The sequence below is a fragment of the Parus major genome, chromosome 4A (genome assembly GCF_001522545.3).
Source record: "Parus major isolate Abel chromosome 4A, Parus_major1.1, whole genome shotgun sequence".
Classification (NCBI taxonomy): domain Eukaryota; kingdom Metazoa; phylum Chordata; class Aves; order Passeriformes; family Paridae; genus Parus; species Parus major.
Genome location: NC_031772.1, coordinates 2,814,684 through 2,839,853, shown reverse-complemented (window position 1 = coordinate 2,839,853; position 25,170 = coordinate 2,814,684). Strand labels below are relative to the sequence as shown.

Here is a 25,170-nt window from a genome sequence, read left to right as displayed (position 1 = left end):
GCTGGTTTTTAATAAGTTTTGCGTAACTTAGTAGTGAGAAGTTCCACCAATGCCTTCTTATAAGGCAAATAATTGATTTGGAATAATGAAGGAGGAAGCAATCATGAGACTTAACTTTAATAAATTATTTGGATTAGGTCTTCCTTAGGAAGAGATTTAGATCTTCATATATTTCTGCTGTTTTATTAAATACTTAAGCATTCGAGTTTTCCTCTATTTGTCATCATTTTTCCCCAGTACTTCCCCATTAAAACATTAGCAGAAGTTGAGAATGGTTGGGGGAAAAAGTAAAATCTTTTTATACACAATGGTCTCTAAAATGGGCTCCTTCACCTTATTTTTCCTTTGAGGCTTCTTTAGACTCTCCATCCAAAATCCATGTGCAGCAGCATCCTAACACAGGCATTGCAAAGTTGAGAGAGAACTACCTCTGAGTGAAATCCAAAACAGAATAAATGTAAAGAAATAAGGTCTGTAAAAATCACTTTGAAATCTGTCATTTACTCAGTTCTTCAGTCTCATCTAAGAGGAAAAAAATAATTAAAAAAAAAAAAAAAAAGACTGGAGGAGGCAGCCTCCTCTCTCTCACATAGAAGAAAATGCATGTTAGCCAAGAAAAACTTCACAGGTCTGCAAAGCTGGTTCATGAAACTTGTCAGACTTTCAGAGCTCAGCTCCAAGTTCCAGATGTAAATTCCATGACAACCTTGGCTAGAAACTGACGTTCAAAAATCTGCACAGAGATGGATTGTATTAGGGCTGAAATCTAGAAAGCAGCCGAGGAAATCAGCGAGACAAACAGAGTTCCTTACTCCTCCTCCCCTAGAAATGTTTGAGAAACATCTCTCAGGAGCATTCCAAGGAACACCCATCCTGCCAGACACTCCTTCACATCCCGAGGGCCCCGCTCCTCCTGGCGCTGGATCTGCCAGCGCAGACACAGTGTCACCAACTATGGAATATTCAGAAAACCAGAGGTGGGGAAAACACAACATTTCTTAAAGCTGATCAGAAAATTCAATCTGGAGACACGAAGAATTGTGCTGACTCCAGATGACAATTTCCTGCTTTGCCCCAGCCCCCAAACAAGCCCTGGACTCTGCTTTGTCCATCTGACGAGGATATGGAATTAGAGCTGAGGTTACACTGGGAGACAGCTCTTCCCACTCTGCTCCCAAGCCACCCAGTACAAGAAGGAGGAACAATCAGGATGAACTCGCTACAGAACCCAGAGGGGAGGAAAATCATGGATTTGGAGACAGATTCTGGCAAAGCTTGGAGCAGTTTACAGCAGCTGCAGTCAAGGATGTGCTCCGTGCTCTCGGAGGAGGGAGCAGGGTACCTCCAGCACAGGAGGTACAGCTCCAGGAGCCCAGCTGGGCTGGGACAGCTCAAGAGCTGAGCTGGGACAGCTCAAGGGCTGAGCTGGGACAGCTCAAGGGCTGGGGTGTGTTCCCAAAGCAGCACCCAGCAGGGACAGGAATCTGCAGCAGTGACAGCCAGCAGCCCCCAGAGCCACTGCCAGGGGAGGGAGGTGTCATCAGCCCCTCCAGTCACTCCCTGTGCTCTGTCACTGCTGCCAGCACCCCTGAGTGACAGAGCAGCAGCAGAGGGGCTTGGGCTGGAGGTTCTGCTCCTAGATGATCTCAAAGCACAGATTTGCTCCCCTTGCCTGCCCCTAGGGAGGAGGAATTATACACACACAGATGCACTGAGCTACTGGAGACTGCTGAGGCGCAGGCAGGATGAATTTATCTGCATCTGGGAAAAGCTATGGAGCAGCAGCACCTTTGACACTTCTGTAACAGTCTGTGTTCAAAGGATCACAAAGAAATTCACATTTTTGTACTCTGGAACAATAATCCTGCAAGATGCTGTGTTTCTCCATATGCTCTGTAAGAGATAACAATTACAAATTCTATTTTCTCTCGTAAGGCTAATGTAGTTTTTAAAATAGTGTTTATGTGTAACTACAAGATATGTTTTCCTGCAAGTGCTCAGATAGCTACTGGAGACAAAAATTGGTTTTGCTTATTCCGAGATCCCCATTAAAAAAGTCATCAGCAGACCATTATGCTGTGCAAAAGAAGCACTCTCCTTTTTTTCTGTCTAGCCTTAAGAAAGTTGTAACAGCTTTGTTATATCAAAATTCAGCAGCACCACAGAGTTTTGTAAAACTGGAGTGTCTCCTACAGCCTATGAAGTCTAAAAGAGACACAAATTTAAGCAGTACATCCTCTCAGCACTGAACACTTGAACACTTGTCTCCAACAAAACACCTTTTCCTTCCACTATCACCTTTGATAGATATTGCTGGTACATCTAAAATCAGCTGACAATGCATGTAAAACCTGACATTTCCTTAATCAATTACTTGCTAAATTACCTCATAGCTTCCATATGAAGTGTTGGTGGGGGGAAAAAAGAGAAAAGTTTGAATTCTATCATGAGATCAAGGCAGGAGGATCTTGCAGGGACTGTAAAAACTTCCAGAGCCTGGTGAGTAAAGTGGTTTAAGTTTTAAAGTACCTGACTAGAACAGCGTGATAATTTTAAAACTAGTAATTTAGACATAGCAAAGATTACTAACCAACATCAATATATCTCCTGAATTATTAATCCAGAATATTCTTATATTTATTTATGCAGTTCTAGCACCCCTGCCCAGGCTAGCTGCTCTCCTGGTGCTTTCATACCAGCATAATTCAGACAGGACTTAGAAAGACACAGAGTGTTGACAGTGGGTGGAAATCAGCCTGAGACTTCACACAGGTAACAGCTGACTCCATCCTATTTGTGCAGAAAATAACAAATCCAGTTTTCTCTCTTGCAGGTAGCACTAAAGACTGATGAAAATGCTGCTTAAGTGGAAGCACAGCAGCGAGTAAGGAGCAGGGAGCAAAGCTGACTGCGAGCTGTGCAGCAGCCCAGCTACCTGGGGATGCTCCTGGGATCCTTCAGGGGAGGCAGAGCACTGAGAACTCTCTTGACAGCCTGTCATAAGGAAAAAAAGAAACAGAATTCCTTTGGCACAGGGAAGGAATCCCTATTGTTGGTTAACATTCTGATTCCATCCTTGAAAGGAGGCATCGAGGCTAACGCTTCATTTGGGTCGATGCCTGCAGCCTCAGCCTTGTTTTGCCAAGGTTTTACTGAGCCCAGCTTAGAGGTGCAAGTGTTAAATCAGAAACTTTTCAAAAGGCAGCTATAAAACAAAACCAAAAAAAAAAGGATTATCAAAGAATCTGAAGTCTCCATGAAAGGCATGACTACAGAATACAAAATATTTAAAAACCTTCCTAAGCACAGCTGCACAATTTCCTCACAAGAAGTTTTGGTGCCCCTCAGATTTCAGCTTTGTTTCCATTTCAGTCCTCTTCCCTAGAATGTATCAAATTTAACAGTATGATTTGGGATTTTGGTTTGATTGTTGTAAAACAGAATAAAAAAGACCACATAAAATATCCATTAATGATTTCAGCAGGCCAAGGGTAAAAGAAACTGCCTGTTTTTTTCTTGATATGGTGGCCTGACAGTCCATAATAAAATTTATGATTCCTTCTGCAGACTGTATAGAGCTTGAAGTATTTATCAACATATTAACTATATATTTTTGGCATTGATTCCACACCTTTCATCTTTGTGATGGAGAGCTTTGCAACTGTGACAAGGAGGAAACCACAACAACTTCAAAGCTTTGCATCATTAAATATCTTTACTTTAGGGCTTTAGTCATTATCACAAGAATATCAGCTGGGCAGAGAGCAAAATTACCTGGGGACAGGTGTTGGGACTGTGCTGGAGTGGGCAAAGAGGCCAAATTCCACATGGTCTGGTGTTTTATCTGTCCTCAGGAGCTTTTAGCACTGGCCTGGGAGCAGAGCACAGCTCCCAGCCTCCCTTCCCAAAATACACAGCAATGCAGGCAAGCCTGTCCTCCACCTGAAGTAGCTCCTGAAAGTAGGTTAAAAACCCTATGAAATGTTCATGGACTAAGGGAAAACTATTTCTCAGCATGAAATGGATTAGTTAAGCACGGAGATGAGAATTTCTATCATGATACTGACTGCTTTATTGTATTTTGCCACAACTTCACAGTGCCATTCATTCAGTGGTTTTCACTGACACATGAGAAAGGCATGAAAAGAGGCAGCATTTTTGTAACATTTAGTCATGGAGGGTCCATGAGGTACCATAACTGTGCAGATGAAAAAGGGAAAAAATATTAACCTAAAAATTAAAAATATATCTATTTATTTTTCTGATGTAGTACATGACACAGGTACAGCACAATCCCAGCCACAGCACTGTGTGAAGAGCCTGTAAAGCCTTGATATCAATCCTAGAGACAGAGGGAGAAAGGGACATTTATTTTGAAGCATCCACTTTTCACTCCTTCAGAACCCCACAGGATCTAGCACAGGCAACATTACCAGGGCCCTTACAAACTCACATTCTTAATGTGTGTTTTAAAAACTTTCCTTTATTATTCCTCCTTCCTTCCAGACACTCTCAAAATCTATTATTTCATACCACTCTAGGCTTTATTTCAACAAAATTATCAGCACCTCCATGTGCAAATATGTTCTCAACTCCCAGCACCTACAAGCATTAGCATATTCCCTTTTCCTTTTTGAAGTAATCTCAGATATGTGCAGAGCTGCTGTTACCTCAGAGAGCTGCTCTCTTTGGGCACAGGATTGGTGCTGAGGATCTCAGCACTCCAGATTTAGTCCAGATTGGTTGCATCACTCAGTACAAGGAGTTTTCTGAGATAATGAGACAAGATAGTGACTAAAATGTCTTGTTTGGCAAGGGGGGAGACACTCAGCAGGGCTGTGCTCCTCTCTGCCTGTGGTTTCAGCTCTGCAAAAGCTGCAGTGTTTGAGCTCTGTGTTCTCTGGCAGAACTCCTGAGGCAGAGAGATGCTCAAGTTTGAGGGCTTGAGGCGCTGAGCAGATCAGAGCTTTGCTGATGGCACGGATTCCAAAGCAATCCTTCCCCCACACACGGGTTAACCTGAGCATTTGAGCAGCCAAGCTGATCCCACAGGATGTGCTGAGTGTGAGGGTGACAGAGGGACACCAGGACTGGCAGCACAGGAGATCAAGGTAACCCAATCAGCAATTTCAGCTGTCCTCAGGATGCTGCAGAACAGAGCTGGAGCACAGAGCTTGTGCCTACTACAAACGATAGGCTGAAATTTAATTTCTGACGCTGCTAACAAGTTTAGGAATTGCCTATTACTTACTGCAGCTCTGTTTGGTGTGTAAAATAGTGCAGTGCAGCTCAGGAAACAGCTCAGGAAACAGCTCAGGAAACATCCAGGGGGAGAATGAAGCACCTTGCCCAGCAGAACGCCTGGTGCTGGCTCAGTGATGGGAGAACTTTCTACTCACTGGAGTCAGGAGTCAGCCTGCCCAGAAAACCACAGATTTCCTAGGGCTGAGAGGGCCCTGAAGCAACAGAGAAAAGTCCTTTGTGTTTAAGTGAAATCAGGATTCTGAATCTAAGGAAACAAACACCCAGCGAGGAATAAAAAGACCATCACGCTCTGTGTATTTCTAGGAGAATTTTGGGATCATCTGTGTATTAGGAAGGAAAGAAATGAATAGAACAATGGAGCCTCAAAATGAAACTTTTCTAGGTAAATTTATGCTTTTGATAGTGTTGTAGAGTATTATAGATCTTTTACAACTGGTGCAAAAAATTGTCCTAGTCTGACACAGGAGTAGGGATTTTTATTTGAACGAAACAATAACACACAACCCCACACAGACCTAGGTTAGAGGAAAACTTAAACCTTAAATTTAAAAAAAAAATAAATAAAAAACCATATTTCACATATTTTTGATGATTCTCCTATCATCCCTGATGGCATTTTGAGATAAAGGTAACTTTTTTTTGCTCGTTGGTGGGCACAGGGCTGTGTTTTGGGTTTGTGCTGGAAGCACTGTTGATAACACAGGGATGTTTTTGTTATCAGTGAGCAGCACTTGCACAGGGCTGAGGCTTTTCTGCTCCTCAGTGGGCTCGGGGTGGACAGGACAGGTGACCCAAGGCTGTCAGGGGAGAGCCAGGGCAGGAGGAAGGGGAGGGCAGTGATGGCATTTCTCCTCCCAAATACCAGCCAAGAGTGATGGATCAACTCTGCTGGGGCTGCTGAGCACCTGGTGCCAGTGGGAAGGAGGGAATGATTTCCTTGTTTCTCTCTCCTCTCCAGCACAGCTTTTGCTTTTCTTAGTAAACTGCCTTTATCTCAGCCCACGAGTTTTCTCAGCTTTACCCTTCAGATGCTCTCCCCATCCCACCAGTGTGGGGCTGAGCTGCCAGCTGGGATAAAACCACAGCACATCAGCAGTGCCCCCACTCTGGGCCATGCTCTCCTTATCATCATCTCATTGCAGCTGATAACAAACACGGGGATAATTGGACTCTGGGTTGGAGTAAACTCGTTAAGCTGTAGCCAGGGGGTGACTCAGCCACCGTGTTTTTAACTCCCTGCACTCTTCTAAACCATCAGCAGCAGTTTCTCAACTCTCAATGAAAAAAAAAAAAGCCATAATGAAGGAAAAAATAAACAACAAAGCCCACAGCCAAAACCCCTTGAAGTACTAAAAAAAGATCAGTAGCAACCAGAATTAAACAATGTCCAAGAACAAAATCCAAGTGTCATGTATGTTAGTCACTTGCAGGAAAATCATAGGGATGCAATCCTTGCCTGCCCACGAAGGGGGGAATGAGATGTTGCAGTTATTTTTTCACACATTGCACACGAGCTAGAAAATAAAATAGTTTGTAAAGAAGTGTGTTCTGTGTGATTTAAAGGCCCCCTTTCCTCCACACACATTGTCAAATGTGACAGACTTAATGAAAACTTTAATAAAGAAAAAGATCAGTCAACATGGGGTGAACATTTGGAAAGTTACAAGCAGTAGAACAGATCTATGCTAGGACCCTCAAAATACCTTGAAATCAGGACAAAAATACAAGGAACTTTTCCTAAAGATTTTCAGAAGGAACAAACTAGGAGGAATTCAGTTTGAAAAATGGCAACTGTAATTCCCAAAATCCACAAAGAGCTCTTGGGCTGAAAGGTAAGACCACCAAACAAGGCTGGAGTCTGCAAGAACCCCCATGGGCTGCTTTCCAACTTCCACTTCTCTCACATGTCAGGTTTCCCTAGAACATCCCTAAAAATCGCTCCTGTTATCAGGCATTTCCTATAATTGGAAAAATTATGAACAAAAATGATGACACCCAAGACTTTGCTAACACCTGGCAAATTAATATCCATCAAATAAAAGGTTACAGGTTCCAACTCCAGTCTGGCAAGGTCCTGGTACACTTTAATCATGCTCTAATAAGCTTTCACACTTTGAGAGTCAGTTCAAATGTGAATTTGCACTGGTTTTCTAAGTATATTTAGAATTAGTGATAAAATACATTCCTGTCAGATGGCTGTGCCTTGATTCCCAGCAATATAAAGATGCTGAAGCCTTCAGAAGACCAAGGCAATTCTCAAAATGAGAACTACTGGAAACTGGACAGTCAAGGCTCTTGCAAATGGGCTTCAGCTCCTTCATTCAGGCCTAGCTGTAAACCACACAGAGTCATCTGAAATTGTCCTATTTCACTACTAGACTGACTGGAAAAATGAATTTTCACACATTTTTCTGACTAGCAAGTACCTGCCCAGCTTGGCCAGCAGTAGCTGTTACCTTTGGTAGCTATGGGAACCACGTCACAGATCTTTGCTGTTATAATGGCAGTTACTTAACCTACAGGATTTCTTTCATATGGTGCTGCAAGAATTAAGAGATTATTCAGCTTTACCATTCCACAATGCCTTGTCCATTTTTTTGGAGGGTGGGATAACTATTTTGTGTGTGTGTGTGTTTTGCTGTTTGATTTTGGGCTAGGGTTTTTTGTTTTTTCTTTCTTTTTGGGTTTTTTTTTGGGGGGGGGTTGTTTGTTTGTGGGTTTTTTTCCTTTTCTGTTTTGTTTTTCAAAGAGAATTTGAAAGATTTGTTCCTATTTCAAGATGTGATTCAGCAGCATTGTGCGAAGCTCTTTCACAAGCCAGTAAGAATTCTTCCATCCCTTTTTAGCAGAAGAAAGAGGCCGTGTGGGAAGGCATGTGGAAAGTGTGGGAGTTCAGAGAACGTTCATTATGTAACTCAGCAGGGAACAGAAACTCAAGGAGCCGTGGAGAAGCCAGCAGAGTGAGCAGTCCAGTGAGCAGTGGGTAAGAGAGAGCTACTGCATCTTCAGAGGCTCCAACTTTTGTGTCCTCCCTCTCCTCCTTCTCAAAGCTGCCACTGCCTCAGATCCAAAGCCAAAAGGGATCCTTACAAATCACTGAAAAGGTCACACTGGCCAAACATGAGAAGTACAAAACCATCCTGAATATCTTGCATTAATCCTTGAAAATCCTGTCTCTGCTTCTCCAGGCTGGCTGTTCAACTTGGGCTTTTTTTAGCTGGATATGCATTTGCTGTGATTCCAGGAAATCTAAAAATCTGGATACCACTTCAATATGGATCCCAGTTTTATAATCAGAACTGCCTTAATTATAGCAATGTACAGTAAAGCTGGGATGTGTAAGGAATCCTCATCAAGTCAGAAGCTGTGCCAAGTGCAAATTGAAATGTTACCTAACTTCACACAGAGCAGAAGGAAATTTCTTTCTACAGGAGCATTTATAGTGAGCCCAGCAAGATTCCTGAATTAACAGGAAAAGCATTAGCAATTGATCTGGATGAATCCAGCATCCTATGGCTGCTCAGCTATCGAGTATTCCACGCCTGTGCACATCAAAGTCTATTGTGATAAAAGAATGAACCAAATGAAACATAATTGTCTCTTGAACCACGATGTGCAGCGAGAGCACAATACAGTTTTACAGCTGGAGTAATATATTTCGTCAAAATTAAATATTCTTGATTGCCTACAGAAGAAATTAACCCCCAGAAAAACAGGCAGAATAGTTCACAGGAAAAAAAAAAAAAAAGAAAAGAAAAAGAAAAAGGAAAAAAGAAAGAACTTTCTCACTAATTATAGGTTGGAATCCTGGAGGTGTTCCACCCACTAAAACATTTCAGTTATCACAGACACGTTTGCATGTCACTTCTGCGACTTGAATGGGGCAGGGAGGAGGTGGGGAAAAAAAAACCAAACAAAAATTACTTTTTTCTCCACTTTGAAAAATGAAAACCACATCTCCAGAGACCCAGGCTAAAATGCAGAAGCACAACCTCGGGGCCTGTTTTCTGCAGCACTGTGAATGTTTAGCCCACACCTGAGAAACCCCATGGAAACACCACAGAGCTCTCTCTCCCCATCTCTGGAAGTGCCAGCTTCTCTAAACTTCAGTACCTGGCTGGGGGAAAGCACCAGCAGCTTCTGCATGCACAGAAAATTGCTGAAAACAAACTCTTTTGTGTTTGGGCTGCTAGAAGAAGGCACCATGAGGTGTTTAAGTTAAGGTACTGCTAATATATCACCATCAAAATGGCACAAGGGGAAATTTAAAGATTGGCAGCACAAGCTCAAGTGTGACTATTCCCATTCAAGGGGAATATTGCTATTTTAGATAAAACACTGGAATCAACCTGTCTGTGCTTTTAGCTTAAAACAGCAAAATGGACTTTTAGTAAATAACTACCATGACATCCTTCTCTTATACTCTTTATACTTTTTTTTTTTCATTTTTACCTTTCCCCATCTTAGATTATTCACTCATTTTCCAGCCCTCAATCCCACAGAGCCCTTCCCCTCTGTTCCTCCTCACATATTTCTGTGGGATCTCCTCTCTCCACTATTTATGTGCATTTTCTCGTTTATCTTCCCCCCCAACATACACTGGGCTGCACACAGCAACACTTTGCTAAAGCAGATTAACATGCTGCATCATTCATGGGGGTTTTTGACAGCTTCCAAAGAGTCACAAAACACATTACAGGAGTAATCACCATTTGGTATTTCAGCCACAGAGTTTCACAGTCTCTGCTGTTCTTACAGCTCTTAACAGATGTACATTAGCACTAGGACTGTTGATTTGCCCTCAGGCAAATTGGAAAGACTCAGCTGTAGCAGACCATGATGGATTTTGGAGTGATGCTGCTGTGTGGCTGAAGACACTCAAGTGTTAGCTAAGTTCCTCCCAGCAGGGTTTCATCCTTCCCTGGATGTTTGTACAGAACCCATTCCACCAGCAGGGCAAACAGGATCTCCTTGGACAGCAGCTACAGCAAAGGCCACTGCACAAAAAAACAAAACCCCAACATGAAACTGCTCACAATTATTTCATTAACTGTAAAAGTTACTGGTAAAAACTGCTGACTCTAAAGGGAAGTTTTATTCAAGTTTAGAAAACACTGAAACACTGTTATACAATCTAGTTTAAAAATAACTGGCTTTAAAAAGAGCAGGCAATAAAACAAAGTAAAACCCAATGCACCCCAAAATGCAGAATCAGTCAATGCTAACAGCATGAAAAAAAAGCTTCCAATAACCACATTTCTGGCATTTTCCTTTATCCCCCTCCTGGCACCATGCAAAGTCAGAATATAAAGGAACTCCTTTTTTGGCTGAGTGAAAATTGCATTCAATAACTGATTTTCTGTTTGAGTTGCAACCAGTGTACAGAAATCAAAACATTTAACACAAAATTTAGTCGGCCTCACTTTGCTGAAACAAACAATAGTTATGAGAAGCAAAATACTCCAAAGTGGAACAATTCACTTTCAGCACTTAAAAGCAGAGAAAATGTGGAAGCAAATACAGATGAATTCTGGAACAGAGAATGGGTGGAACAGCTCTGCTTCCTTGCAGGAGATCAAGCTCCAGAGTTAGAACATTCTTAGCAACCGTGAGCTAAATCTGGCTTTTCTTCCTTCTCCTGCTTAATTGCAAACATTTCAATCAACATTTCTCACACAGGCAATCAGGTTCTGGAATGTGCTGGACTGACCTCAGTGTCAGGCTCTGGGGTGTGCTGGTGGCAGGTTCCTGTGACAGCAAACCACTTTGCAATGAAATAGATACATATTTATACACCAGAACACCAGGTATGATCTCCTGACGATTTGGACAGTCATCTATCAATCAGTGGATTGAGATTCTCCATAAAGTGCTTGTTTATGCCAAACAGAAAGAAATTCAAGTGAAAGGATGAAAGAAAGAACATCATCCAGCATGGGGGTCACAACAGTGTCATAAACAGAAAAGATTAACAGCTCAAAATTGATAATGGAGCAAGAAACATCAAGTACAGTTCTTGTGTTTTAAAGGATTGTCCCAGCCCGAGTGAAAAGAGAAATCCCCACAGCCCAGCACCAGCTCTGGCTGTTTCCCTGGGGAAGAGCTGAATTCACACATCTCTGCACAGAGAGAAGAAAATAAAAAATAAACAGTGAGGAGGCCGGGACAGAGTCCCACAAGCTGAGATCCATTTGAATATCCCTGGTTCTGCAGGACCATTGACTAACCAGACACAGCCCAATAATTCAGGGACACTGAGAAAGTTATGGAGTAGGATTTTCTGCCTTTAACAGAGAAATCCACAGGGGTTACACAATTCACCTACTTACACGTGTGACAGCACATCCACAGGACCCTGTGCTGCTACAGCACTTTCCACATCCACCTTTGGAGAAAGGGCTGGAAATGGAAAGCAGCTTGGAAGTGTTACCAGTTCAGCTTGTGCTGGAGATAGATTTGTGCCTTCTCTAACACCATAAAGGACAAAGGAATTCCCCTCTTTCTCCTCCAGCCTAAGATCTGACCTGCAAACCTAATAAATGGCAAGGGAGAAACTTTTCCTTGAGGCTGCTAGAAGAAACCACATATTTTAGTTTGAGAATAAAGCCTAAATTTAACACACGTGTCATTCTGGGAAACAAATCTATACATAAATAAAAATAGAAAAGTCCACATGTCTAAGATGGAGGCGAAATCTTGCATTGACAGAGATATCATGTACATAATTTCCTTTGGTGTTAGAGTGCTATTAACCATAACAGCCAAAGTCAGCTCTCAAACACAGGGAAGAATTCTCAGAACATCATTGTGTACACTTTTTTGGTTCAGATTGTTCAGATAAAACTCTCTTCCTTTGGGAAATAAGTAAAAATTCTAAAAAAAGCAATTTCTGCTATACCTCAGTATCACAGTGCTCTTCAGATAAGTGAATCTCCACTTTCCCCAAAGAGCAATGCAGATAATTGCCTTCTGCTGTTATTAATACAGAAGCATTTGTTTGCAAGTATTTTGGTTTGTTCATTTTGTGGCTTTGCCACTGAATTTCTACAACCTCAGTGAAATTCCAAAACCAGATTACCTGGTCAAGTGTTGGGCAGAAACGGATTTCCAGCAAAATAATGACTGCTTCAACTTCTGCTTGCAACTATTGACACTTTATGGTATTTTTCTCAAAATACATTCTAGAGTGCTTGATCACTCTTCATTGCATTCAGAGAGATTCTTCTGCTGAGCTCAATACAAAAAGATCTGCCCAGGGAGAGATTGTGTTCCTGAGCTGCTTGGACTGGTATAAAACACATCTTCACTGAGGCACAATTGGACTTCAGCACCAAGAAGGTTCAGTCCATGAGCCTTCAGCATGACAGTTTACTTGTGGATGATCAAAGCAATTTGGTGAAACCTAAAGCAGTTTTTATTTTCCCTGATTATATTTTTGGGTTTCTAGACAGCATCACCCCTTTACCCACCCCTAACAACTTCTATAACATTTTCCAGCTACATAGATAGAAATTCTTTAGGACTAGGAACCAGCCACAAAAACCTTATTTTAGAGGGTCCAACTCCTTAATAGTAATTTAGTGGTTTCATAAAACTTTTGTCCTAAGAACAGCAGCCTCTGATGAAAGGCAGAACAGTTACTTTCTCCTTCTTGTGATAAAGCTGGAAAATATTAATTAATTTGGGCCATTTGCATACAACCCAGAATGAGCAGAAACATGACTGCTTGGTGACAGTAAAATAAAAAATAAGCCCACCCTCACAAAAACCTGAGAGTGAGGTACATAATGCATGAAGGACAAGAAAAGAACAGAGAGCAGGGAAATGCAGCCTGACTCAGGCTCTCCTGAACAGAAACTGGAAGGACATCCACACACAGAATAAAGTATCAGGCAGTAAATGAGGAAAAAAACAGAATTAGTGGATAAACCACTCATAGAAACATATCTGAGCTTCTCTCACTAAAATAATTTCATAGAAGATAGTTGTTACAGCTTTTCTGCCAAAGCCCAAATGTTTGTCTGACCAAAGACACACCAGGATTCTTTGATTCAAGCAGAGAGGACCTCTGTAGCCCCAAAGTCAGTGTGCAGGGACACTCCCCAGGAGATTTAACCACAGCAATTATTCAGCTCTGAGCAGTTTCAGGAGGTCACTCACAAATGGGGTGTTTAACATCCCTGCACTGATAGCACAACACAGGCACAATATTTGTTTTGAGGATCTCAGGCTGAGAAGCCTTTGGGAGTTAAATTGCCTGGTTAGTGAGTGTGCAAGAGAGTGTGAGACAGTGTCCAAATGTTGGCAGGCAGCAACCAAAGCAAAACATCAACATCTAAGTTTTTGTGCTGTGTATCATGGCTTTAATTACACTGCTGATTCTTCTCACCTTCTTTAAGATGATGAAGGGGAAAAAAGTTCAAAGGAAGAAAACAAACAACAAATCATTTATTTGGGACCAGGATTCAGCACAGGCTCAAAAAACTGTAGCAGCAACACTTGCAATTTGTTTTATTAGCACTGCAGAGCTCCTTTTGTTCCACCTTCCATTAGTGACCAAGCACCTCTATTCTTATCCCATATCAATATACCTGCTGATAAGTTACCAAACTAACAGCTATTCTCAAAGACAATAATTAAAAATACAAAATAATGAACAGAGAAAAGGGAATAGGAAAAAAAATACATAATATAATGGCAGTGATATGTCTCCAACAGCAATTTTTCATCAATATCTATTTTTCATGCAGTAATTATAATGCTAATCCATTCTTCTGTGACAAAAAGGCACCTCCACATTATTAATGACAACTAATATCTGTAATATTAATTTTAAATACATAATTCATGCAATAATTTATATACTAATAATGTAATTAGACCAAGGTTATGATCTCTGAATAGTAGATCAGTGCTCAGTTCATGTTGGTATCTACTCTCCTCTGACACAATGTTTCTGGAGGCTTAATTAAAGCCTACAATATGTTTCAGCCCTGTTTCATTATATAAATATTCTGCTCCCTCTCTGGATTGTTCTTCCTCCTGGTATTTATCTTGGCTGAGCAGAGCAGAGGTGCAGGGGCTCATCAGGAGCTGAGCAGCAGCCAAACACCTGGAGTGTCCTCAGAACAGCGAGCTGGGCTTTCAGGGACTCTTCACCTTGGGTAGCAGCTCTGCTCTACAAGAGTTTTTCCCCTGGCCACATCAAGCCCCCTGCAAAGTTACCCAGGGCTCAGAGAAGCTGTCTGAAACCAGAAATCATCAGCAGATGGTGTGGGAACAAGGGACACTCTGGGTGTGCCCTGCCTCCAGGCCCCTGAGCACAGACACATCCTGCACCCAGTGCCAGGCTGGGATGGAGCTGAGCTCTGCTTTCCCTCCCGCAGCTCAGGATGCTTCCCAAGTGTCACCCAGAGCTCTGCAGAAACCTGCACTCCTCAAGTGAGCTGGGGGAACAAAACGATTTGTTTTCCTGCTTTGGAAGTAGATCTGGGTTTCTAAAATGTGGGGGTGGAGAGGAAAAGACACGAGAAAAACAAAACAAAAGAAAACCTTAGGACTGAGCCTCTAATTACCTTTTCTTAGAAAGGCTCTTTAGAGCCTTCCCTACTCAATGCCATTAACTAATACTTGTTCCATAGACAAACCCCATTATCTGTTTAATTAGTTCTGATTAAGTTTGGACAGGAGCAGCACTGCACAGAAATGTTTTCCCAGTGGCCCATAATGGTTGTGGTGCTGTTCCTTTCCCATATCACATAGCCCCACTATTCATCAGGAACCATCTGTGCAGCTCAGACTGCAAAGAGCACAAACAGGAGGGGCAAACAGTGCAGTGTTTCCCCTCCTTATCTGTGCATTTCCATTTGCTTCCTGGATAACTCTTGGCTGATTATTCTCCTCCTGGTTCCCATCAACAGGAACCAGATAATGCATCTGCTTTCCATCCCCTGGACTGACTGTGCAAAAAAGTATTCTTGATTGTCTGAGAGCATCCCATCGTGCTGAAATAATGCAGACACTTAGAATACTCTGGAAACATTCTTTCTGCTACAGAGCTCCAATTTCTTAGGAGAAATGGCTTAAGTGCATTGGTAGTGTGGTGCTCAGGACTGCTTGGCACCGATTTGCTTCTTTCTACAAGCCTATTATAATAATTTATGATGGGCATTTGGAAGATATTTCATATTTATAAACTATTCTGAAGAACAAAACTGGGAAGATATTCAAGGTTTCTGCATCTCATCTAGTGCTAAAGGACAATTTTACAGTAGTGGCTCAAGCAACTCTTTCAGAAAATCTGGTCAGGTTGGACCCCCGTGGTAAGGGGAATTCTTCATGTAAATCCCATCCATTTCCCAAAACCTACCACACAACTCTCCTGGGCCAGCAGCACCCTGTGACCACTCCTGCACACAGGAACATCTGATATTTACCCCCTTCTCACCACCACCGCCACCTCAGCCCTAAAACCAGGTACCAGAACGACTGACAGGTAACAGACCTGCAGCTACACCTAGAAAACACTTTTTAACTGCACAGGGAACACTGTATTTTATTGGGTTTTTTTCCCCTAGATTTAGGGGTTATTGATGTGTTAGAGACCCCAGCAGAGACCACTGTCTTTCCTGACTGAGGTGATTATGTCATTTGTTAACGACTCTTGCTAACACAACTCAATCTCTGAGGCTGATGGTAAGGCTCTCACAGAAGCAGCAAGCAGAAAACAGCCAGTGCAATCACAAATTACTTGCTTTTATGAAGCACAGCATAGTTAAAGACCTAAACAGTGAATTATGTTGATTAATGCATTAAAAATGGAACATGTTTTCACAGAAAGGTTGCAGAAGTCACTGTATAGTAGGTCTGATAAGATTTCACTTAAGAAAATACTAGGAAGGAGCAAAAAAAAAAAGAAAGAGGCAACATGACACTCTGTAATCTAAAGTTACATAATTACTTATTGACAGTGACAAGTGCAACATTAAGGGTAAGATATTACATATTAAACAAAATGAGTAATTGCTGTACACATCTATTTAGCAAGCATTCAACAACAAGGTGAACAAGAGGTCTCTTCATCCCAGCTAAAAAGTCTATTAGCCTAATTTACAATTACCCACACACTAGAAAAAAGCTGTCAGGGCACAGAAATGTCACTGGTGACAGTTTACATTACACCAGTGCTCAGATCACAATGGAACAGCAAATTACCAGCAACTCAAACACAGAAGTGCAAGAGTTGGAACAATGTAAATCAATCTTCCAGCAATTCCATTTTTTTCCCAGATGTTTTATGAAAGCTCAAATAAAAAGTCACACAATGCTAATCCATTCTGGTTTTAAAAAGGATTCTGAGAAAATTTAAACATTCTCTTGTGTTTTTAGTGCTAGAGTAAACACACAGGGAACATTTATATAGGGCACTCTTGCACAGGAAATTACATACAGAAGTAATTTTATAATTAAAGTTTGCTAGGAAATATTTTAAGAAATAATGTTACTAGCTTAGTCTGCAAAACCTATTGTAATTTTGCCTTTATAGAAACGCCTCAATCAATCTAAATTAAATATCTATCAAAATGTACTGTAATCACATTTTCTGTCCCACACCTTTCATCTTTTGCTTCTTCTACTTAAAACTAACAATCACCTTTCCTTCTTGGAAGGAGTGATGATTTCCTATTGCCTGTGGTGAGTTGTGGTTTTTTCCTTTTGTATGATACTGGTGTAAAATAACATTACCAGGTATGCTCAAACTTCACATCAGATTTTCAAGGGGGGAACAAAAAAGGAGAAAACCTTGCACCCACTCTTGTCAAAACTGTAATGGGATCACACGGGATCTCCTCACAAAGCTGAAATCACACCATATTCAAACCAGGCAGTCAATAAACAATATATTCCATTTCCACCCTGAGATAACCGTGTAGTTCATGCCAAAACTACTCTGAAATCTGATAACAGGGTGACCACGAGGTTAAAAACAGAATACTTTCAGTGAGCTTGCTAACATCCATGGTAAGTTCCCTTTTAAGAGTTTCTGAAGAGTAAGGTCAAAGTCAGCTGCCCCAGCCAGCCTCCCAGTGGAAAACTTCCACCCAGGCCTATTTTTCCAAGTTAAAGCAACTTCTCTGAGTACCAACAATGGAATTGTACAGCCAGCAACCACTCCAGCCAGTAAAGAGTTCAATGAAGACATTTTGAACCCAGAAGGAATGGTTAAAGAGGTGCTGCTGCGTCAGGGACAGGTAATCAAAGGAAAGGTTACTGAGTGAAAGAACCGGGTTTGTGGTGTGGGGGTGTTGCAGTTATTGTAAGCTACAAAAGAGAAGAAGAATTTGAAATATTTTGAGAATAATTAACCACGGTAAAAGAGTGAAGGGCTTGGTGCACAGGACATGGAACAAAGGTAAGGATGGAAGTGACAGGCTTTATTAATTCCCAGCAGGAGAAAGAAACTGCTGTGGTTTCTTCTTTACTCAGCCAAAGCAACTGTCCTTTCACCTTTCTGAAGTTGAATAAGTGGTTAAAGTACTTGTTCCCATCTCTGCTCAGCTCTGGGGCGCTCTTCCACACTCATAACCCTTAACAGCTTCATTGATCCTGAAAAACTTATCATTTTGGGAAGTCATTAGCATAAAGAGATATTTATAAAACACCTGCTACCAGCCTTGCAATTCACATCCAATTGCTGACTCAGCCTTGTAGGAACCAACACTGCCTCAGCAGCTCTTGCAGTGACCCAGCCCAAACCATGGACAAGTTTGAGAGTCCTCAGATGTGGATTTTGCTTTAGAAGTCACAAAGAAAAGTCTGCTGTAAATAATTATGGACGCTCCTCAGCAAGAGGAACACTTCCAGATGTTCCACAAGGATGAGCTCTGATAAACCTGGATGGGGGAGAGTCATATCACAGCTATAACATCCAGCATTCAAGCACCTTTGGCCATCACCTGTAGCTGTATTATATTTTAAATCTGTCAATCTGTATTTCTTTATTGTGGAGATATGCCTGTGCTTAGAAAACATCAGCATTTTTAATGACCATTGGTAAAATCAGCACCCCTAAATCTCAGCTTAAGGCAGCCCTTAATATATTAGATATGAAGGTATCTGCAGCCAGAGCATGTGGCCCACAGCACCAGAACAGAACCTCAGGAGCAAGCATGGCAATAAAGAGAATTAAGGAACTTGTTTTTTAAAATAGAAAACTGCAATAAAAGCAAATGGATTGAAAGTCTAATGGTGGAATGAGAATTACGTATTATAGCTCAGGGCACAGAGATCAAGACAGTAACAGCTCACTAAGCTTCTTTATCTAGAAACAATCTGTGCAAAAGCATGTCTAAAATGGGATATTGTGAGTCAGGCTGCTCAAAAGCCCTCTGTAGCACAACTACCTTCTCTTAGACCATTCTGACCTGACCACTGCTGGCAAACTACACCCTGCTATTTTCCCTCCAGCTACTCCCATCTAATCACTTTACACTCACATGCAAAGCTCCATTAAATAATTTATAATTATCACCTGCTCCATGTTGTCTATAAAACACTGCTACTCCACACCTGCCCAAACTGAAGTCCAAGGGAATTGAGACAAAGCCTAAGTTTGCCCACGTGAAATGCTCTAGGAGACCTAACAAAATTACATCCCTGGTGACTTTCCCCATTTCCCTCATCCTATGAATTACCCTGCTGGCTGGGAACAGAATTTCCAGCATGCAGCTGCTGAGAGAAGCATTCAAAGCTGTGACTCACAGAAAGTTTTTATGTAAAAGCCTGAAGTCTATGGGGAAACGCTGAACTATCGTGGCTGCAAAAGCTGTGCAGGCATTTGGGTCTCAAAGACAATCCACATGTAACAGAATTAATAACATTAGTGCAGAATGAGGAATAGAGGCTGATGAAAGATGCACTGCTGCAGCAACCATGGCTTTTGCCAAAGCCATTACAATTCACACACACACAAGGGCAGGAGCAAGGCCAGACCTTTACTTTGTTATTTTAGTCCCCTTGTGCTCCACAATTAAGCTTTAATAGCCATGTGATATTTTTAGCAGTTTTGAATGGACTGCTGTTGCTATTTTTACAAGTACCACCATTAAAATGTTGATATGTAAAATGAATTTTTGCTTCTACTGCTTAGGGTAGACTCTTCAAATTACTTCAGGAAAATGAAGCGTTAGAGATGAACATCTACTGCTGTTTTGGGATTTCTTTCCTTACATTTGATAATTTATGGATGTAAAATTAAATACAAACAAAAGGAACATAATAGTACCAGTGTTGAACTTCTCCTGGGAGGAGAGGGGCAACACAGAAGTGATTATTAAATCTGGGGGGAAAAACTTTCTTAGCCTAAAGAACTTACTCGACCTTGAGATACCTGCAAGAAATCAATTTTTGTTGTAATTGTGGCACAGTTAAATATTAACACAAAATATTACCAGCTCAGAAGAAAAGATGAGAGAAAAATCCCAAATGTAGCATCTGTGATAGTCTTGGTTTGCTGGTTTTTTAACACTGGTTTTGGAATGTTTCTGGTGACATTTTTCCTTGTTTTGGGAAGCTGTTCTGGGTCTGCCCTACAATGTGTCCAACTGCTTCAGTCTAGGGGTTGACATTCCCCACTTCCTCCTGCACCTCTCTCTCCATCCTCCTGCTTTATTTCCAGTATTTGATGCTAATATTTCCTAAATTGCTTCCTTTGCTTTTCATTTATATTTCCAGCTCAAAATCTCTCATTGCTCTTACCCTGTCTATGGGCAAATAATTCCAGCACCCAGCAGCACGGTGCAGATTTCCTCTGGCCAATTATCAATCTTGACAAGTTTTGTTTGAAGCCACCATGAGAATTGTAATTTATAGTTTCACACCAAGGCAGGGGCTTGAACAGCTGGAGTCTCCAGCCAGAGGCCTGGATTCCCATTAAAGTGGTTTTACAAAGGCTCCAGTCTGGGGCTTGGCCAGGACAAAAACCTGTTTATAGTCAGGCTGCTACACCTGTGCAATCACTCACCTGTCTCAACAGAGCCTTTTGCAAGCCCCAGCACACTTCTGGACCAAAATATTCCTTATTCCCTGAGAGCACTGCATTTCCTTTTACTTAACATGGTTATTAGAACCCAGAATTTCTCACTGCTGTCTCTAGAACCATCCATGACAGCACAATGTAATGTCCTTGATTTGTTGCTTCACCTGGCTGCTCTACTTCAGGGTGTTTTTCACAGCCTACACTAATCACTTTCTCCTTTTCATGCACACTGACAGAATAACTTTCTGTGGCCTCTTCTGAATTGAGAATTGCAGCAGCAATCACTGCTTGCATTCCTACTGATAGCACTTGAGGACATGGAAGTTCTTGACTCTCTAAAGACACACACAGAGCAAGTTCCTGGATTCCACACATTAAATAAAGCAAAGCTTTGTCTTTCCCTTGATGCACAGTGAGAGTTTCCATGAACTGAACCTTTCTTTTTGACTGATTCAAAGCACTTCATGTGCTCACTTTTGTATGGTTTAAATAATACGTGCTTTTCAAAACAACCACCAGGGACATAACCCTGAAAGCAGAAATCTGCTCCTCCTGATGCTCTACCCAGAATTTTGGGTTGATCCCATTAGCAGAAACTCCACCAGAAGCAAGATTTGCCAGTCAGTGATAGTTTCATAGGTGGTGTAAAGAATACTTCACAACCCAAATGGTTTTAGGGAAAATGTTTATTGTTTTGGGTTTGAGTTCCATGAGAACAATATTTACTGCTCTAAAACATAATCTGTAGAGTGATCCAGCAAAAAGTCGGCTCAGTATTCTCTTCTGAAGAACTCTTAATATTAGGACAAAGTGAAAGGAATAGAATTCTGCTGAGCTTCCCACTCTCAGATTAAAGATGTCAGGAGTCCTCCAGAGCACAGGTGAAATTCCCAACTTGAATAATACATCTCACATATTTTCTTTAGTAAAAAAAAAAAAATTAAAAAAAAATAAAATTAAAATTCTCATTAGACAAACTATTAGCAAAGTAAAACAAAACCTTCAGGGTCTGTTTTGTTTAAAAGCTGTTCTGTTATCACGTTTTTGTGCTTCACACACAGCAAATGCCTGCAGTGTTATGTAAGAGAAACTGTTCTGCAAGGAGGCAGCAGGTTGCCATCAGTGCAATTGGCAGTGAGGTCTGACAGGCTGAATCCCTTCCTTGCAGTTATATTAATCTTGCATTCTGTATCACACAATTGGGGGTTTCAGGGCCCGAGTGTTCGCAGCACCGTGTTCTCCTTGCTGACTTTCTAACACTTCACTTATTGGCAAGAATATTCAACCAGGGCTTGGATTACCAGCAAATGTTCCTGAAAAGAAATTGGGGAATTTGCACCTGCACCACAGCCCTGATAGTGGGAGTTCCACACAGCCTGGGAAGAGCATCAGAGCACCAGCCTGGCACCAGAGCCTCTGATCAAAAAAGCTATTGTTAACTGCTGACAGGAATAATAAATTAGCACCCAGAAAGGCAGAAGAAGAGACTGTTTAACATGCAGCAATTAATATGTTTCCAGTGACAGTTTACAAATTAAAAAAGCAAGCTAGCCAAAAGTTACCTAACACAATTTGGAACTTGTTTCAATCATTTATTCAGCTCTGACAAAGTTTAAGACTCTGTTAATTAACAGTGATACATTCAATATATGCCATGGCTGTCATTTTCCAAGTGTTCCTTCTGCTAAGAAAACAATAAATAAATGCACTAAGACCAAGTAAAAGCTTTAGGTGTAATAACTGTAGAAACAGAACTCCTGTACAATTATTTCCATTACATTATTTTCCATATTTCCATATATCACAGTATTTTGGGACAATCTCCCTCCAACAGAACAGCAGCCAGGATAAACAGTTTCTCTGGAAGCAGATTCCTTGTGCAATGGAAACAGTAATCCATTATTTAAGATCTTGATTTGTCCATGTGTAAAGCTGAGTTGGAGATGTCAATACGAGCTCCAGATCCCCTTTTTTCCCCTAAAGTTGTTTCAGATGTAAAATTCCCTATTATCTGATCCTTGGACAGCCTCATCTCCCAGAATAACTTTAAAACAAGATCCTCTGCATCTTAACTAAAGCTGGAGATGAGAGGTTATGGAAAGAAAACAGATAATCCTAATTTCCATTTCTCCTTCCCATCCCAAATGAAACACCTCAGCTGTACAAGGCAGCCAACATCTGCTGGACTGCCCGAGGTCCTGGAGCAGCCAGCAGAACAGAAAGTGTTCCCCATCCTGTTCCCTGGACATCTCTGGAAAGGAAAAGGAAAGGAATAAACCCATTTAGCCCTGCACAGCACCAGAGGACCGAGCTGGCTGCACCTACCCAAGGAAACAATGGGCTCTCTGCACATTCCCCAGCCTTTATTGGCTGCTGGGGTTTATTTTTCACGCTGCAGATGGATGATATTGTAATTAGTTATGACAGGCAGAGCAGAAAGGTCAGACAGAGCGCTCAGGGGAAGGCAGACTTCTGGAGAAAGGGAGAGATTAAAAACCAGGGGGAAGCAACAGCCCACCCAGGGAGACCTTCTAAAGCACCCAACTGATGCTGGAATGCAAATCCATTTTATTTCCCACTAAAACTGATGGAAAAACATCTCTATTCCCTAACTTCTACAACAATAAAACTGGCTTTTATGAAGACAAGCTCAAAGAACTTTCATTGTGTTTTGTTTTTTTTTAAAAAGCCTATCATAGATTATTTTCCCCTCATTAAAGTTCAACCCAGAAAACCGAAAAAAATATTTCAAATGGACACAGCACAAGAAAACTTCTCTCACAGAAACACAGGAATGTTCAGGGAAGCTGAAAGATGGCATCAAGACCAAACATTATTACTGCTTTTCCTTATTCTCTCCTTTTCTGTTTAAGAATACATGCATTTTTAGGTGAAAAAAAAAAAATCATACACCATTTGCTTTCCTACCTCTGTGGAATAAGAAGGACAAAAACAATGTAAGAACGTAAAATAGAAGTCTGAAAGATGAAAGGAATTCAAATATAAGCTAAAAATGTAATAATTTTGAATTAAGATTAGCCATGTTTTATAATACTTTCTGCTAGAGAGTTTTACACTGGAACAACTTTATCCCATCTATGCATTTTTATGCCATTAAGATCCATTCAACTGAGTTCTAGAAGTCAGTAAATACTCAGAAGATACTTTATAATTTTCTGGATACTTGATGGCATTATAGGTATGCTGCTGTTGTGACATCCAACTGAATATAAAGCAAGATGTAGGTGAACATTGTTCATTTTCAGATGAAGTCCAAAAGTCACCACCAGCTCATTCAGTTTTCTGGATATTCTGTTTTGCCACACTTGATCTCTCCTACTGCAGTAGTTGTATTTCATATAAATAAAAAAAAATATCTCTGAAATAAGGAGAAAATACCAGATAAGCTTCTAAACAATGGTCTTCAAAGGCAGCCTGAGGTGGTGTTTCTATTTGGGTACTTATTTTTTTTACCACAATCTAAACATTACCAGTTTACCCAATTAGTGTCAAAAAATTATTTAACTAAAGTCTCTCACCTTTCAAAGCATTCCTCCAGCTTAAAGCTTTCTGAAGTGGGTTACCTTCAGTTCTTCTGAGAAGAATTGTGCTACTTGATACAAAACAGAAGAATATTCATTTCAGGGAGACTTGGAAATTTGTTTAGCATTGCTTGTTAGAATGTCTGCCCAGTCCCTTTTGATTCTAATCTGGTCAATAAGTGTTGAGCTCATTTCTTCTAATGAATAACCAAACAATTAGTGCTCAGGTGCACTAACATGTGGAATAACAATCAGAGTGAGGGCAAAATACCCCACTCAGACAGCACTGCAAGGATATTTTATGTTCCCCTGATAGCAGCAAACAGGTTTTCTGTCATTAGGGCAAAGCAACAGAAATCCAATTAAGGCTTCAGAACCACATTTGATGTAAATCTGTTTACCCAAAGCTATCTTTTGGCTGAACTAATTACTATTACCTGATATGTCCAGTTGTTAGGGATGGCTCTAAACTTATCCTGAGGCCCTTCCAGAGCCATTCCTTAAGTGACATTTCATTGTGGTGAAGCAGAGGTGAAGTGCATCAGAGAGTATCAGCTCCAAGACACACATCAGTAATATTAAATATTAATTCCCCTTCTGCTCTCAAACTTCTTTAAGAGGGCTTCACTTTCCTGCCTTTAGGTAAGACAATTCACAATTTATTTATTTCATTTTTTAAGGACCAGGACAAATGTGCTTTTATTTTGTAGGTAATGGCTGGGTTTCCAGAAATGGAGACTTCCATTTTTGTTGTGACCCTAATTCCACTAGGAATAGCCTAGAATTTCTTTATGGATACTTGGAAAAACAGAAGCAATAAACTCCTCTAAATACCGATTCATTTGTAGAAATAACCTCCCATGGCTCTCAAGGGACCACAGGGAGACGACACAGTTTAACTAAATAATCTCTCAACCCAGCTGAACCATTTGCTGCCCATGCTCCTTTTACCACAAATATCTGCAGATTTATTCAGTTTGTGTCAAGCTGACACCAGCTCTGCCTATCTGCACTGCTCTTTCCAGCCTTTTCTTCCCCCATCCTTGCCTCACAGTTCTATCTTTTATGTATTTATCTTCTTTATGTTATTTTTCAGGTTTTCAGTGTTTAACTATAGCAAGTTTTTCTATCACCTTCACTAAAACCACATTGCAACAAAGGTTATTATTAATTATTAGCAATAAATTATTTAATTTATTAATAAGTTAATTATTAGCAAAAAAAATTATCACAAGTAGCATGAGTTCTTTTCTCCTCTCATATTTATTTTTTTTTTCACTAGGTGAAACTGCAGAAATTGCAAGAATTAAAAAAAAATGAAAAAGA

The 25,170-nt window shown here is 40.9% G+C and overlaps 1 long non-coding RNA gene across 1 annotated transcript; it reads right to left on the bottom strand.

Annotated features, from left to right (window-relative positions):
- Positions 1 to 20,970: 20,970 nt before the first annotated feature.
- LOC107204056 lies at positions 20,971 to 24,006 on the bottom strand. Its single transcript, XR_001521448.1, has 2 exons — positions 23,842 to 24,006; positions 20,971 to 21,222 (listed from the first exon to the last, which is right to left on the bottom strand). It is a non-coding gene; the product is annotated as an uncharacterized LOC107204056 (long non-coding RNA).
- Between the last annotated feature and the right edge of the window lie 1,164 nt (positions 24,007 to 25,170).